The 5281-nt window shown below is 42.9% G+C and overlaps 1 long non-coding RNA gene across 2 annotated transcripts; it reads right to left on the reverse strand.

The window, feature by feature from the left end:
• Positions 1–466: 466 nt before the first annotated feature.
• Positions 467–4375, reverse strand: LOC144314684 (uncharacterized). 2 transcript variants are annotated; one of them, XR_013380539.1, is made up of 5 exons: positions 4018–4375; positions 3235–3586; positions 2050–2097; positions 1642–1749; positions 467–767 (listed from the first exon to the last, which is right to left on the reverse strand). It is a non-coding gene; the product is annotated as an uncharacterized LOC144314684 (long non-coding RNA). The 2 variants fall into 2 exon arrangements; XR_013380538.1 differs by having other exon boundaries at positions 467–1749; positions 4018–4365.
• Positions 4376–5281: the final 906 nt, after the last annotated feature.

The following is a 5281-nucleotide window of genomic DNA, read 5'->3' on the forward strand; positions in this document are numbered from 1 at the left end:
CTGGAAGGTTGAAGGTTAATGGTCATTTTTCAGTTGGGAATATAATTAACAAAAAGGATGATTTTTTTTTTTTTTTTTTTTTTTTAGAACTGCAGTGTTATTTTTAAAGCAGTTTTAGTAGACCTTCCATTTCCCTAACTTTTCTTTCAAATGGCTACTCTGGCTTTTTAAAAATAACATTTTAATTTTAGAATAGTTTTATATTTACAATTTGTGAAGATAGTACAGAGAGATTCCATACACACTATTTCCCTAACGTTTTGTTCAAATTCTCCAGTGCCCTGCTGCCAGGCTCCCACATTCATCAATACCATGCCCTTAGTGTGTAAGAAGAGAGAGAGATCCTTTTATTCTACCTCCTTTTTAGCACATAACTGGCTCAAAATTTTCAAAGCAGAGAGATTTGGAGTGACGCTAGAAGAGGAAAGGGGAGGAAAGGGGGCAGGCACAATAAATTCTTTAATCATTCTCAAACTTTATTTTAATGGTTAACTTCAGTCTCCCTATCTGCAAATCTTTACAGAAATGGGTAGCAAGTGTCCAGTTGGGTGACCCAGTGCTAGGAACACTAACGGTCTTTGTTTCTCAGAAGAATGCTTCTTCTTCTCTTGGAGGTAAATTTTCTGCAGAAATCCCACCATTTATATTCTCCACATTAGCTCAGAATATTCTCTGCTGCAAACTGTGCGGTGGCTGTTCGAAGACTACTTAAGTGAAATGTGAACCATGCTGAGCTCTGGGAAGAGAATGCAGGTTTCCCCCTTGTCCTGGGAAGGAAAGAGGGAGAGGCAGACTCTCTAGGATGGAGTGGACCTTGGGGCCATTTTTTAAAGCTCATCACACCTTAAATTCTACTGCTGCAGAGATACCTGGGTGGCTCAGGGGTTGAGCGTCTGCCTCCAGCTCAGGGCATGATCCTGAGGTCCTGGGACCAAGTCCCGCATCAGGCTCCCTGCGGGAAGACTGCTTCTCCCTCTTCCTGTTTCTGCCTCTTTCTCTCTTTGTGTCTCTCATGAATAAATAAATAAAATATTTTTTAAAAGTTCTACTGCAATCAAAACAGTATAGCATTGGCATAAAGATAGACAAGTAGATGAGAAGAATAGAGAGTCCAGAAATAAACCCACGCATATACGGACAACTGATCTTTGATAAAGTTTCAAAGGAAATGCAAGAGAGAAAGAATTTTTGTTTCTTTCTTTCTTTCTTTCTTTCTTTCTTTCTTTCTTTCTTTCTTTCCTCCCTCCCTCCTTCCCTTCCTTCCTTCCTTCCTTCCTTCCTTCCTTCCTTCCTTCCTTCCTTCCTTCTTTTTTTTTAGAGAGGGAGGAGGGGGTGGATCAGAGGGAGAGAAAGAATCCAAAGCAGACCCTGCACTGAGCACAGAGACTGACTCAGGGCTCCATCTCAGGACCCTGAGATCATGACCTGACCTGAAATCAAGAGTCACATGTTTAACCAACTGAGCCAGCCAGGTGCCCCAAGAATTGTCTTTTCAGCAAAAGGTGCTGGAACAATTATACACCCACATGAAAAAAAATGAACTCAGATCTATAACTTGAACCATATATAAATACTAGCTTAAATTAGATTGCAGACCTAAATGTATAAAACTTCTAGATGAAAGCATAGCAGATCTGTTACCTTGGGTTAGGCAAAGATTTCTTGCATATAACACAATGCATGATCCATAAAATAACAAATTGAAAATTATATTTCATCAAAATTAAAAGCTCTGATCTTCAAAAGATTCTGTTAAGAGAATGAGAAGATATACATAATCAGTGAGGAAATCTTTAGAAGGCATATATCTGAAAAAAACTTGTATCCAGGATATATAAAGAACTCTCAAAACTCAGCAATTAACAAACAACCCAATGTAAAAATGGGCCGAAAGTTTGAACAGACACTTTGCCAAAGATATAAGGATGGCAAATAAACACATGAAAAGATATTCAACATCATTAGACACTAGGGAAATAAATGCAAATTAAAACCACAGTGAGGTAACACTACATGCCTACTAGAAAGGCTAAAATTAAAAAGACGAACCATATGAAGTGCTGGCCAGGATGTGGAAAAGTGGAACTCCCAGTTCTGCTGGAAATGTAAAATGTTGCAAGTTATTTTTAAAAATGATTTAATAGTATTTTTAAAAGTTAGGTGTACTTACCATACAATCCATCCACTCCATTCCTAGGTATTTACTTAGGAAAAAAGAAGACATATGTCCAACACCATGTACACGATGTTCATAGCAGACAGCCCAAATGTTCATCAATAAGTGAATGGATAAACAAGCAATGGTTACAACACATTACCCAGCAATACACAGGAATGAGTTATTGATACACTGACAAACATTGATGAATCTCAAAATAATTATTTTGAGTAAAAGAATCCAGACTAAAAAGAGTACTGCTGTGTGAATCCATTTCTACGGAAGTCTACAAAATGCAACTAATCTATAGTGATGGAAAGCAGATCATCAGTTGCTTTGGGGGAGGAGGGAGAGAGGGGGATCACAAAGGAGAGGCACCAGGAAACTTGGTGGGGATGGATATTTTCAGTCTCCAGTGTGCTAGTGGTGTAAGTGATGGACACTTACACAGTTTAAATGGGCATTTTATTGTATGTCAATATGCAATTTATTGCATGCCAATGGTACCCTAATAAAGCTATTTAGATTTTAAAAATTCCTCTACTGAACAAGCGCCAAGAGGTTTTCAGCAAAGCTCCCTTTATCAAAATCTGAGATAAGGCGGTGCCAGAAGTTGCAAACTGAGAGGAGTCACTTGTACGGAATGAGAGGAGATTCTGGAGTCTTATATCTTCTGTGGAGCCAGTCGGAGGCACTGGGAGAGGGGATGAGCAGCAGCCAAGAGTCTGCACTTCATCTCTGAGCTGAGTGTCCTCATCTGTAAGATGGTGGCCATGGGCAACTTGACCTCTAATAACCAGCTTCATGGCTTGGTGGAAATGCCCTGTGTTTTTCCACTGGACAGATCTAGGTTTGGATTCTGGCTCCACATGCGCCTCGACCTCTGCTCCTGGTGGTGCTCAGTTAACATGGAGGGGGAATTATTAACCCTTGCTGCTGTGGGGAGGCTCAGTATACCTGGGCTAGAGTAGATATTCAAATAGTGTTTGCTTTCTTCCTTTTCCTCAGCCTACTAAGTGAGAGACCTAAGAAATGATTTTCTTCTTTACTTTTCTGGTACTGAATTTAATTTTTACTTTGAGTCATGGATTCCCTGGAGGGTAGAAAGCAATCCATTTGGTTGGTTCCTCTCCTCAGAGTAACTGTAGTTTATGTCAGGCACAGATGGGGTGAAGGGTCTGGGTCTCATCCTTGCTAGGGTTGCTCAGATGTCTGGATTGGCCTTCGGAGGATGATCCACACAACTTGCAGTTGAGTCTCAGATCATGTGACCTCAGTTCCCTACAGACCAAGCCCTCCTTTGTTTCCTCACACCCCGTTCAGGGGAGGCAGTGGGCACTGAAATGGGAGGCATGAGCCTGAAGACTGCTTGGACACGAAGCCCAGCCCCACTGTTGCCTAGCCAGGGCAGAAACTTCGTTTTCACACCTGAAAATAATGGAAATTAAAATCATTTCACTCATGGGGTGGTCGTGAGAATTCAGTGAGTCAGTGTTTAAAACAGTGCCTCGACCTTGGTGACATTTGTTTTGTCATGTTGGCATGGGTGGGGGGTGCTGTCCGTCCTTCCGCCTGGCTCTGGGTCCCTCCAGGTTCTACCAGGAAGGTGGCTCTTGGCCTCTCTGATCTTATCTCCCCCAAACAATATGGCAGTTCTGAGGGATGGAGAGGGCAAAGCCCAGGGCCCCACTGTACTCTACTCAGGGCTTCCCTCTGGGGAGAGGCCCCTAGTCCTGGGGAGAGAGGGTAAGAGCAGAATGCCTTGCTATTCCCCAACACACACACACACACACACACACACATACCCCAATCCCAGAACCCCTCCACTGGCCTCTCAAATGTCCAAGCCAAGGACTTACTCCTTTGCTGTCTGCCTTCTGCTCGGTCCAGGGCACTAGTGATGTGGGCACCCTGGATGACTGAACATGGGCTGCTTACACACACAGGGGCATACGGGGTACCCATTGTTCACATCATCACATGTCAGCTTCTGCTTGGCCCTCTGAGGTCTGTGGAAGGACCTGGCGCAGGAGGGAAGTTGCCAGCAGAAGCTTCCTTAGCACCCTGACTACCCCTCCCCGCCAAGTGCTGAAGCTGTGGTGGCTGCGTCTGGGCAGGGCTGAGCAGGAGACAGACCCACTGAGCCCTAATCCCTCCCAGCGCAGTGAGCTCAGGACATGGGCCCTCCCCTTCTCTGATGCCCTCTGCAAAAGTCAGGGCTCAGTGGGAAGGGGTGAGGAGGATCCCTCAGCTCCTACTGCACTCTCTTCTAGGGACATGTCAGCCTCTAAGGTAGCTTAACGGGTAAGCTAACAACACTTCCAAAGAGAATTCCTTCTGAAAAAACCTATATTGAAGAGCAATGTCATTCTGCCACCTTGTGGTAACATCTTCCTGTGACTTCTTTTTGTTGCTGTGGCCTGTAACCTAGCAACTGCTGTGGAGCACTGACTCCCCCCTACCCCCACCCCCCCGAAAAGGATAAGTGTTTAAACCTGAACGGTGTCTTATTAACTACCATTGTGCTCTCCCCAAAAAAAGTCAATTTATTTGGATGTAAAATATATTATTAGGATCAATCTTTGAGGTACAGGATACTTAAAATATTCATTCAACCAACATTCATTTTCCATATGCAAGGAGAAGTGCTACATTCTGGGGGAAAATATAAATATAGTCTCTGTCCTCAATGAGCTTAAATTATACCAGAGAATAAGGACGTTTTACATCAATTTCTATATTAAAAGGCAAAAAAAAAAAAAACTGTTAGGAGCTCTGGATAAATGGGGGATGAAGTGGATGACAGCACGGAAAATTGAGAAAGATCTAATGAGGGAGATCATTTGAGCCCAGGGAGTCACCAAACATCTTTGAGTGAGGGAGGCACATGAGAGATTGGTGTGATAAGAGGGTCAGTGGAGTAGGAATGGAGAGCCGTATCTATAAACTTCTCTGATCATGCATCACTAAAAATCAAACAAAAACAGCGAGTAGGCATTCCACTAAAAGTATTTATAAATTTTAAGCATTTACAGGCATAGCATGTACATTAAAAGCCATATGTTGGAAGGAACGGACGAAAATAAAGAAGAGAAAAGCCCTAGTTCCCTTTGCTTTTCATTG

This window comes from Canis aureus, chromosome 1, assembly GCF_053574225.1.
Source record: "Canis aureus isolate CA01 chromosome 1, VMU_Caureus_v.1.0, whole genome shotgun sequence".
NCBI lineage: Eukaryota > Metazoa > Chordata > Mammalia > Carnivora > Canidae > Canis > Canis aureus.